The 11,230-nt window shown below is 48.2% G+C and overlaps 1 protein-coding gene and 1 long non-coding RNA gene across 7 annotated transcripts in view; one reads left to right on the forward strand and one right to left on the reverse strand.

Moving 5' to 3' along the window:
• Positions 1-8,151, reverse strand: part of LOXL2 (lysyl oxidase like 2) — a 99,178-nt gene extending 91,027 nt beyond the window's left edge. For 2 of the 6 annotated variants that reach the window (XM_077943249.1, XM_077943248.1), the window contains exons 1-2: positions 7,877-8,151; positions 7,646-7,765 (exon numbers count right to left, since the gene is read on the reverse strand). The gene's annotated coding sequence lies outside the window, so the exon portion shown is untranslated. The other 4 variants (XR_013397171.1, XM_015144989.3, XR_013397172.1 and 1 more) reach the window with 2 other exon arrangements.
• On the forward strand, positions 6,690-11,019 carry LOC114680206 (uncharacterized). The gene is made up of 2 exons (XR_013397194.1): positions 6,690-7,791; positions 10,358-11,019. It is a non-coding gene; the product is annotated as an uncharacterized LOC114680206 (long non-coding RNA).
• Positions 11,020-11,230: the final 211 nt, after the last annotated feature.

Below are 11,230 nucleotides of genomic sequence, written 5' to 3' on the forward strand. Positions count from 1 at the left end.
TGTGTTCTTTCAAATATCTCTTCCAAACCCCCTCATAGTAGAGAAAATCAACATCCAGTCCCAAGATCTCGAGGTGTAACTGAAGCAGCCATATTTGGGCATGAAAACGTGTTTGAAATCTCCTGCTTTGCCTTTAAATTCATGCACTCTTGCTAATGTTCCATTCTTGATGTAGTTGCAAGGGCACGTTCACTTTGTAAAAGTCCATCCATAACAGGCATTTGTACACCAATGTTCACAGCAGCATTATTCCCAGTCACCAAAAGGTGAAAACAACCCACATGTCCACCAGGGGAGGAGGAGATAAACAAATGTGGTCTATCCATACAGTGGGATATTATTCAGGCTCAAAAAGCAAGGACATTCTGACGCAGGTTACAACATGAAAAAACCCGGAAGCCATGCTAAGTAAAACGAGCCAGACACGAAAAGACAAATATCACATATTCCAATTACATTAAGTACCTAGAGTTCAGTCATACTCACGGAGACAGAAAGTAGAATGGGGGCTGCCAGGGATTGGTGGGAGGGGGCGATGGGAGTTAGTGTTCAATGGGCACAGAGTTTCTGTTTTGGAAGATGCAAAAGTACCAGAGATGGCTGATGGTGATGGTAGCACAGCAGTGTCAACATACTTAACGCCACTGCACTGTACACTTGAAAATAGTTAAGACGGTGAGTTTTATGTTATTTATATTTTACCACAATAAACACAAAAGCAACCCAAAAAGCCTATATGGGTATATACTTAGGATCAGTGTGATTTTACTGATATGCTATTCTTGGGGTGGGTGAAAGCATCTTTGGAAATATGCTTTTCCGGCCGGGTGTGGTGGCTCACGCCTGTCATCCCAGCACTTTGGGAGGCCGAGACGGGCGGATCACGAGGTCAGGAGATCGAGACCATCCTGGCTAACATGGTGAAACCCCGTCTCTACTAAAAATACAAAAAATTAGCCGGGCATGGTGGCGGGCGCCTGTGGTCCCAGCTATTCAAGAGGCTGAGGCAGGAGAATGGTGTGAACCCGGGAGGTGGACCTTGCAGTGAGCCAAGATTGTGCCACTGCACTCCAGCTTGGGAGACAGAGCAAGACTCTGCCTCAAAAAAGAAAAAAAAAAATGCTTTTCCCTGGGTATCATGGTGGACGCCTGCAATCCCAGCTACTCGGGAGGCTGAGGCAGGAGAATCTCTTGAACCTGGAAGGTGGAGGTTGCAGTGAGCCGAGATCGCACCACTGCACTCCAGCCTGGGTGACAGAGTGAGACTCTGTGTCAAAAAAAAAAAAAGAAAAAGAAAAGAAATGTGCTTTTCTCAATTTTATATTTGTAATTGTTTTAGAAAGATATTTAGAAAAGTATCTTTTTCACTACATTTTTGAGTCATGCAGGCACCCTGAAGAGCTGTACTGTGTTTACCTTGGTACCCCAATGGTATATCAGGACAAGACTGGGGGCACAAGAAGTTCATGGATCCAAGTTCCAGAAAGATATTATAAAGAAACTGCAAATCAAGTTGTTCACAAGTCATTACCATAAGTTATCTTGTCATAAGTGTATGTTTTATAGGCAAGCGGCATCATTTTTGTAGAAGATATCCTCGGCACTTTGCTGGCAACACATCAAGGAGGATATGTCTGTTGCCACAGGACATCCGGAGGGCCAGCTGTGTCTGCCTGTCTGACATGGATTGTAGGAATGAAAAAACTAAAAAGAAAACATCGCTCTTTGCTTGGAAGACTATAATTAAATATAATACTTAAGGTATCCCAAGTGAATGGATCAAAAGCCCTGGACAAGAAGAACCTACTGTGTTCCTAACCACACCCTCAGCATCTGCTTAGTTCTTGTTCTCATCTGCCACACACGCTACTTGTCTGGTAATATTGTTACTGCCACAGGAAGTGCAAAAGATTTGTTAAAACTCTGGACAGAAATCTGAACTGAACAGTCCCCATCATCCTTTATCATCATCAATCAAGTGGCTATTCTTTCTTAGTTTGTTTTTGAGACAGGGTCCCACTCTGTTGCCCAGACTGGAGTACACTACAGCCTTGACCTCCTCATCATCCTTCATCATCATCAATCAAGTGGCTATTCTTTCTTAGTTTGTTTTTCAGACAGGGTCCCACTCTGTTGCCCAGACTGGAGTACACTACAGCGTTGACCTCCTCATCATCCTTCTTCATCATCAATCAAGTGGCTATTCTTCCTTAGTTTGTTTTTGAGACAGGGTCCCACTCTGCTGCCCAGACTGGAGTACACTACAACCTTGACCTCCTGGGCTAAAGCAATCTTCCTGTCTCAGCCTCCCGAGTAGCTGGGACTATACCACGCCTGGCTAATTTTTTTTTCTTTTTTTGTAGAGACGGGGTCTCCCTATGTTGCCAGCTATTCTGAAAAGGTGCCTAGAGACGTCCCTGACGCTGGTCACGGAAGGGCTGCCAACACGCTCGGCTAAGATGTGTTCCCTGCTGAGCAAGTGCTGTGTTGAACAGCAGTGGGTGCATGTGTGGAATGACTCAGGTGAGAGATTTCTGATGTCTTGCTTCAACTTACACAGGACTGAAGACTTAAGAGACTCAGCTGTGTGTTGCTCTGGCTGCATCTCTGTGAATGTCTGGTTGGCCCTTCCTTTTCTAGCCTGCAACTGCTATTCCCTGCTATTCTGTGAGCCTAGAGCAGGCCACTTCATCTGAGGCCTCATGGACCACCCAGGGCGTGAATGCCATGCAGACCGACCACAAAAGCCTTTCTCCAGGAGGAAATGGATGGTGACAGTAACAAGCTGCTCATTTAAAGCCAGGCAGCCCCTGGGAACAGGAAATCATATCTCCTTGCTGTGGATTGAATACGTGTCCCTCCAAAAAAATTCATGTTGAAATTTAATCCCCAATGTGGCAGTTTTGAGAGGTGGGGCCTTTAAGAGGTGGTTGAGTCATGAGTGCTCTGCCCTCATAAACTGATGAATCCATTCATCAATTAATAGATGAATGGGTTATCAACAGAAGGGAATTGGTGGCTTTACAAGAGGAAGAGAGACTTGAGCTAGCATGTTACCATGCTCAGCCCCCTCACGATGTGATGTCCTGCATCACCTTGGGATTATGCCAAGTCCCCACCAGCAAGAAGGCCCTCACCAGATACAGCTCCTGGACTTTGGACTTCTCAGTCTCCATAACTGTAAGAACTAAATTCCTTTTGTTTAATAAACTACCAAGTTTCAGGTATTCTGTTATAAGCAACAGAAAATGGACTAAAATACCTCCTAAGGCTCCCCAAACTTTAAAATGAAGGAAGCAGTCATGCTTGTGCAACTGCAGCTGCTGGTGTGGAATCACCTAGAAATTCTTCCTCCATGAAGACAGCCTATTAGCTAAGGAAAAAGAATCTATGACCGTCAGAAGGCAGGGTGGTTTAAGGTTAATGTCTTGCCACTTTGCAGTTCCTCCAGTTGAATGGAATTGGGTTGACCAGTTTCTCTGCCTCTAACTGGTTATTTTATGGAAGGTCGGTTCATTCCCTATTTCAAAGCAACAAGCATAACAGCAGAACATCTAGGAATCCTGTGAAAAGGGAATTCTTTTTCCCACATGACCTGCCAAGAAAGGAGAATTCCAACTCACGAGTCTTATTAACAAGGGGGAGAAATTTCTCCATCACTGCATTTCAAAAGCAAATAAACATAAGTAATGAAAATGCTAAAAGCAGAAGGCTCTGGTGTTGTATTAGTCTGTTCTCATGCTGCTAATAAAGACATACCTGAGACTGGGTACTTTGTAAAGGAAGGAGGTTTAATGGACTCACAATGCCACATGGCTGGGGAGGCCTCACAATCATGGCAGAGGACAAAGGAAGAGCAAAGGCACATCTTACACGGTGGCAGGCAAGAGAGCATGTGCAGGGGGACTCCTATTTATAAAACCATCATATCTCATGAGATTTACTCACTACCACAGGAACAACTGGGGAAAGATCTATCCCCATGATTCAATACCTTTCATCAGGTCCTTCCTACAACACATGGGAATTATGGCAGCTACAATTCAAGATGAGATTTGGGTGGGGACACAGCCAAGCCATATCAGGTGTTACATATCTTCATTGGTCAAATGCAGAATAAAGTTGTGCATAAACTAACGATTTCAATGGGAAGCCTACATACCCCCACTTCTCTGTCATATGATTTGAGGGCTTCAGCATGAAGGTACCAGCTGTCAGAGTACTCAGGTGACGCTCAAAGAAGGGAGATTGTCCTCTACCAGATTTCTTTCTGGGGCCTTTGTTTCTTCCAGGAATCCCAGCAACAGTCAATTCACTCATCCTATTTTTATACCTTGGAGTCAAATAATGAGGAAGTATACTGCTCTCCAGTTCAGAAAGGGCAGCTCTGAGCTCTTACAGTTTTGCAATGAGCTAGGAAACAAACCCTGGCTTCCTGACTTCGCAGTTCATTTATCTCAAGCACCAAATGTCCAATTACTAAATATTTACACAGGGATTTCTGACAGCAGGTGTATAGGAAGTGATAAGTCCAGGATGAAGCCTGAGCCAAGAAGAACTCTTCAGAGAGCAGCTGAGAGTCCATGAGTAACCTGGAGAACCAGAACCACCAAAGCCCAGCCATGAGGAGGCTGGGGAGGCTGGGTTAGACCCTGGCTCCCTGGGTCACCAGCTGTGCCCTCTGGACAGCTTATCTGTTTACCCATTTCCTCAGCTGAGAAATGAATTTGAAAATACCCACCTAACTCTTTAGTGGGACCTTGTGAGAATCAAATGACATCGTGGACAGAAAAGTGCTTTGAAAGGAATAACATACAATAGGAATGTAACAAGTTACACAAATCAACAGAACTCAGATCGACTATAAAAAAAGACATTTTGGGGAAAATTGGGAAATGTTTAAATATAGACTGCTAGCTGGCATTAGATGATACCAAATAGTTTTTTTTTTTTTAGTTTTCTTAGGTCTAAAGATAACATCATAGTTATTTAATATCTTTAGAAATCACACTAAAATACGTAGCAACGAAATGACATGATGTATGGGATTTGCTTTAAACTACTTCAATGACAGAGAAAGGGACAGATGACATACATGTGGCAAAATCGCTGTTGAAACTCAGTAAGAAGCTTATGAGGCATCATTACACCCTTCTCTCTACCTTTCTGCATACTTGAAATTTTTTTCGAATAAAAAGTAAACAATGTAGTGTTTTCTGGGACTCAACACCTTCGCTGATGGTCATGTCCAGAGCACAGAAAATCTGTTTCCTTCACAAAGCCCTTCCACACTGGCCATCTAGAGGTCAAAGGACAAGGACTTGGGAAGAGGCCAGGAGAGGCCAGGCAAGGAGCCCAGTTGGAAAGAAAATAAATAGAAGCATCTTTGCAGAATCTCCTATCTGTGATGCTTAAAATGTCAGCCAATGTGTGATGTCAAGTACATGTTTCCTTTTCAGACCTGAGTTTCATACTCAATTTTGTCACTCAATGCCGAAGTGACCTTAGACTAAGTCACTTTCTAACACAAACTTACAGGGAAGCAAATGCACGTGCATGCACACACATATACATACACACACATGCATACATATGCACTCATACACACAAGTGCACACACGCATGCAAACTCATACCTATGCAAACATGCACACAAACACCAATACACATACACACACATACAGGTGTGCACACACATGCATACAGGAATGCATATGCACACACATAAACATGCAAACATACACACAGGAATACACACGTGCGCACACACACACATGCAAACATGCACACAAACATGCACACAAATACGCATACAAGTGTGCACACAGGAACACATAAGCACACACATGCACATACACACACCTGCACACACATATACACCCATGTGTGCACATAAACACGCACCAGTGCCCATATATACACAAACACACGTGTGGGCACACACGCGCACACATACATGTGCGCACACATACACGTGCACACATGCATACACAAACGTGCCCGCGCACACACACACACATATACTCACACACACAGATTAGCGACTCAATTTTCTTGGGGAGAGCACTGGTAGCCACCAGGGACCCATGAGGCGCATGCATTTTGTCATGGGTCTGATGGCCATTCCAGGGCAGATGTTAGGGACCAGGAAGAGGAATGGGACAAAGGTGAGGAGAGAGATTAAAAATTTAGTCAAGTTAGGATGCAGTGAGTCAGTCACTTACCTGGGAGCTGCCCAGGGAAATGAACTCTTCCTCTTCCATCCTAAACCCCACCCCTGACCATTAAGTACACGATACACCATCAATAACTAATTCATTCCACCAAAGATGACAAATGGTGTTTTGGGGTTCCAGGACAGACAGGCTAGCGGTGGTGTAGGGGAGGGACCTGGAGTAAGAGGTACGGTTTCAGTCCCCACACTGACTAACCCAGTGGCCCTGAGTCTCATCGTTTTTCTTCCTCTGGGAGTAAAAAAAAAAAAAAAAAGTACTGGTTTTGAGATCTCCGCAGTTTCAAGATCTTAGGGACGAAACTAACTTGGAGCATGTTTCTGTCATGCACATCTCCCCCCTCATCAGGGCTTGGAGTTTCCTAACCATATTGAGTAGTTCAGCCCCCTCCCTCGCCGAGTTCTGCGGTGTTCTCTTCCTCTCACCCTAGCTCCGCCCCGCACTCCTGCAGTTTTTTGATGGGTCTTAGCCCGGGCACGAAGAGGAGGGAACCTCGCTTGTTTCTCCCAATCATCTCTATTCCAGCGCTGATTCCTGGGACACTTCAGGCAGGCAGCTATACCTGGAAGGCTTCCAGATCTGGGTTGGTGAGAAGCGACGCGGTGGGCAAAGCTCCTGCGTAAAAGTTGTAGGCACTGGGGACCGCGGAACCAACGGCGCAAGATTAGGATCAGCTGTAGCCGTGGGTTCGCTCGTGCCCGTTCTTTCCAACTCCAGGGCTTCTCGGTATGAGGCGGGAAAGGGTCCCTGGTCCCCGGAGAGCCAGGGAGACTTGGGAGTGCATACCTGGCGTGCCGAGCGCGCCTCTGCTCCCGCAGGACTCAGGGCGCTCCCGCGCTCCCAACAGCCTTTCGGGCAGGCTGGGGGTTGAACCGGGTTCAGGTAGTGGGCGCTACAGCTCCCGGGCGCAGCCCCCGTGTTCCCGCCCCTACTCCGTCCCAGCCCAGCACGCTCTACATCCCCAAAACCACAGCCCCGAGGGCACCCACTGTCCCACGCCCCGTCGCCCCGCGTGCCCAACTCCTCAAAGCCAGAACTCGGAAGACGCTGTCCCTGGAGCCACGCTGCACTCTCCAAGACGCCCAACACGCACCGAGATTCGACTGGCTGTGTCCCGCCTGACTACGGGCTCTCGGGACGATCAAGGGATCCAGCGCCTCACTCCCCGGGCGCGCCAGCAGCCGCGCCGCACCCGGCCCAGACGAGGTGGAGCTGGGCGGGGCCGCCCGGGGCCGCAGGAGGACCCTTTAGCCTGCACGTCCTCTCATTGCTCCCCACAAGAAGTCTTCGGGAACCGCCAGGCACTTTCGAGAGGCAGCCCCGCGCAGGGCGAAGCCTGGAGACCCCACAATAACGCTCCCGCTTTCTCGCGAACCGCTTCGGGGAGGGGGTGGCGCGGGAAGCGCTCTTACTTGGTTTCAGGGATCCGCAGTGGCCCGGCTGGGACCGCGCTCTCCACGGTGGTCTCCCTCTGCTTCAGCCGCCACGGAGCCCCTTTCCCCAGCAGAGGAAGCGGCTGAGGTCTTCGATGGCTGGAGAAAGCAAGCACCAACTGCAGGTAGCCGCGCGCAGGAGTCGCGCGTTTACTCTTTTCCCCCTTACTTTTAACCAGAGGAGGATGGCAAACCCCTCCCCGGACCCACCTCCTTCCCCGAAGGCGGCTGCCGCTGAAGGCCCGGCCTCCAGCCTCTTTTGTTGTAATTCGAGAGCGGCCCCTCCCAGCGCCAGAGGGAGCTCCGCGGGGGAGGCCAAGGCCTGCGGGGCAGCCCTTCCCAGGCTCCTCGCGCCCGGGTTTCCGGAGCCTGAGAAGCCGGGAAGGGGGCCTTTCCTCGGGAGATTCCTCTACCCCTTCCCCCACGCAGCGCTCCCAGAATTTAACCCTTCGATGCCCTTATCCAGCAGCCTTAGGGCCCGTGCCTTGTTCACCTCCTATCCCGAAAACCCTGGCCCTCCCTGGCACATAGTACACGCTCAATTAAAGCTGCCGAATTAAAGTGTTGAGAAACTTGCATCCATCTCGCCTGGGTTTCACCTCCCTTTTCCTGTAGGGGGAAAACCGATCCTGAACGAGTAAACAAACAGCCCCCTTTCGGCCAGCAGATCACATCTATGGGCTTGGCCAAGCCTCTCCTCCGAGGACTAATTTTCTTCTTTGTAAATTCAACGCTTTGGATTCCGTGACCTCTGGAGTCCTTCCTGGAATGGCAGGGCTGGGATTAACAAGCCCTGTGCTTGGGGACTGAACAGGATACAGCTAACGGGGGGCCATTGTGCAGAAGGACCTCCTGTGCCTGGCTCTGAGACTCCTGGGTGGGGGATGGGCATGCTGGGAGAGCCCTCTGCACAGAGAGGGCTCCTTAAGCAACACCAGGGCTTTGCCAGGCCCAAGGAGGCAGCTAACTGCAAAACAAGGGACCCCTGTGCCGAAGCGGACTGTCACCTGAAAGGCAGCTCCTTTCTCAGTCCTCTCTTACTCCACCCCCTGACTAGACAAGACCCTCCCAAATCTCACCTCCAGCCCAGGCTTCTCTCCTAAGCCACGGATATTTAAATCCATTGGCCCCAGAGGGACTTTCACCTGGACATTCCCATGGTCATAGCTAACCAGGCAGGCCCCAAACCTTGACCCCTGTGAGCTCTCCCAGGCTCTCCCGTTGCCTCCTACTTACCCTCCCCACTGATTAGTCCCTGGCTCTGGTGGGCAGTAGAAGGAAAGAAAGAGTCAGAGGAAGGGGGTGTAGTTATCAAAGGCAGGGGGAGGGATCTTTGTGGTGGTGGAATTGTTCAGTATCTTGAGATACAGAAAACCACACAGGTGATAAAATTGTATAGAACTTAATACACCAAATAAAATTTCAGCCTGTAGTCCCAGCTACTCGGGAGGCTGAGACAGGAGAATGGCGTGAACCCGGGAGGCGGAGCTTGCAGTGAGCCGAGATCGCGCCACTGCACTCCAGCCTGGGCGGTGAGCAAGACTCCATCTCAAAAAAAAAAAAAAAAAAAAAAAAATTAAAAAATAAATCCTCCGTGGCTCCAGGTCCTCAAAATGTAATCTGAATCCCTTGATTAAGCTGACAGGGCCTCTGGGGCATTTCCAGCCTGCCCATCTCTGAACCCCACCTCACCTCTCCCCCTGGGCCTTACTTTCTGTGCTCCTATAAGCCTTCTATTTCACACCCCAGGGCCTTTGAACATGACATTCCCTTGTCTTCTCTGTACAGTAATGCCTGGTTATTGAGCTTTCACTCAGCTGTCACACCCTACACAGTGCCTGGATATACCAGATGCTCAATAAACGCTAGTGAAACTGGGCTTTCCGCTTTCCCCATCTCCCATCCTTCCACTTCTAGTCCTACGCCCTCCTGCTAAAGCATTCACCAATAAGGTAGAAAATGAAAGGAGACCAACTTTGTAAATAATCTTTGTCTGTTACAAAGAAAAGCAAACTTCTTTTGAAATATTCAGAAAAGATGTAAAAATATAAGGAAGAAATTGTCACTCTGGTGTCTTATCACCCATAAATACGCTACTGTTTGGGTATTTCCTTCAGAATATTTGTTCAACCAAATTGTAGTTATGCCTGAGTTTTTTTTTTTTTTTTTGGAGACAGAGTCTAGCTCTGACTCCCAAGCTGGAGTTTAGTGGCGCAATCTTGGCTCACTGCAACCTCCGCCTCCCAGGTTCAGGCGATTCTCATGTCTGTCTCAGCCTCCCGAGTAGCTGGGATTACAGGCATGCACTACCATGCGTGCCTAATTTTTGTATTTTTAGTAAAGACAGGGTTTCACCATGCTGGCCGGGCTGGCCTCGAACTCCTGGTTTCAAGTGATCCACCCACCTCTGCCTCCCAAAGTGCTGGGGTTACAGATGTGAGCCACTGCACCTGGCCTCTGATTTTTTTTTTTTTTTTTTTTACCATAACATTTTGTGTTCATTTTTCAATGTAATTTTTAATGGTTTTAGACAGTTCTGGTCTGAAATTATTGTGCAATGGAGTCATTTCTCCATTATTGGATATTCAGTTGTTTACAGCTTTTTGCTAGTGTAAATTACACCATGACAATTATCCTTTGAAAGTAATATTTATTGATTGGGTACAGCGTGGTTTCTGCTAATTGTTACAGATGAAAAAGCCCAGGCCCAGAGAAGTGATTTTCCCAGCGTCACAGAGCCGGTAAATGACCTAGCCGGGAGAACCAAAAGGAGCTTGACTCCTCCAGCGATTATTAGTGGCCCACACTGGAGGCCTCAGTAAGTACACCTCTGCCTCACCATGTCCTCACTTCCAAGAGAAAATGAGTAAAGTATTCGAAGCTTGCACTGAGTGGTTTAATGGTGCACTTTTGTTGAACTGAAATGTAAACCTAGGAGACTACTTCAGGACAGCAGTAGACTCTTGTCCCAGATGAAACAAAATGATGGCGGTGTACCTTATGTCTGTATGTCTGGATACACCTCCCACCCTGCCACCTCCACCACTCAGGTCCTGCACTGCTGCAGAGGCAGAGTCGTACAATGAGTTCAGGGCATGCTTGTGCAGTCAGGGGACCTGGGTTCAAATCTTGGCTCCACTGATGGAGTTCACTGATGTGAACTCCCATTTCCTTCACATGCTTCATCTGTACGAAGCGCCTCACTCAAAATGCTCCTAAGAGGTTGGGTGGGGTGCTCGCGCTTGTAATCTCAGCACTGTGGGGGGCCAAGGTGGGCGGGTTGCCTGAGTCCAGGAGTTTGAGACCAGCCTGGGCAACATGGCAAAACCCTGTCTCTACAAAAAATATAAAAATTAGCCAGGCATGGTGGTGTGGGCTTGTAGTCCTAGCTACTTGGGGGGCTGGGGCAGAAGGATTACTTGAGCCCAGGAAGTCAAGGCTGCATTTGAGCTGAGATCATGCCACGGCCCTCCAGCCTGGGTGACAAAGTGATACCTGTTTAAAAAAAAAAAAGAAAGAAAAAAACAGCTCCACAGGAGTAAAAGGACTGAATGGGCTCAGAAC

The sequence above is a fragment of the Macaca mulatta genome, chromosome 8 (assembly GCF_049350105.2).
Source record: "Macaca mulatta isolate MMU2019108-1 chromosome 8, T2T-MMU8v2.0, whole genome shotgun sequence".
Lineage (NCBI taxonomy): Eukaryota > Metazoa > Chordata > Mammalia > Primates > Cercopithecidae > Macaca > Macaca mulatta.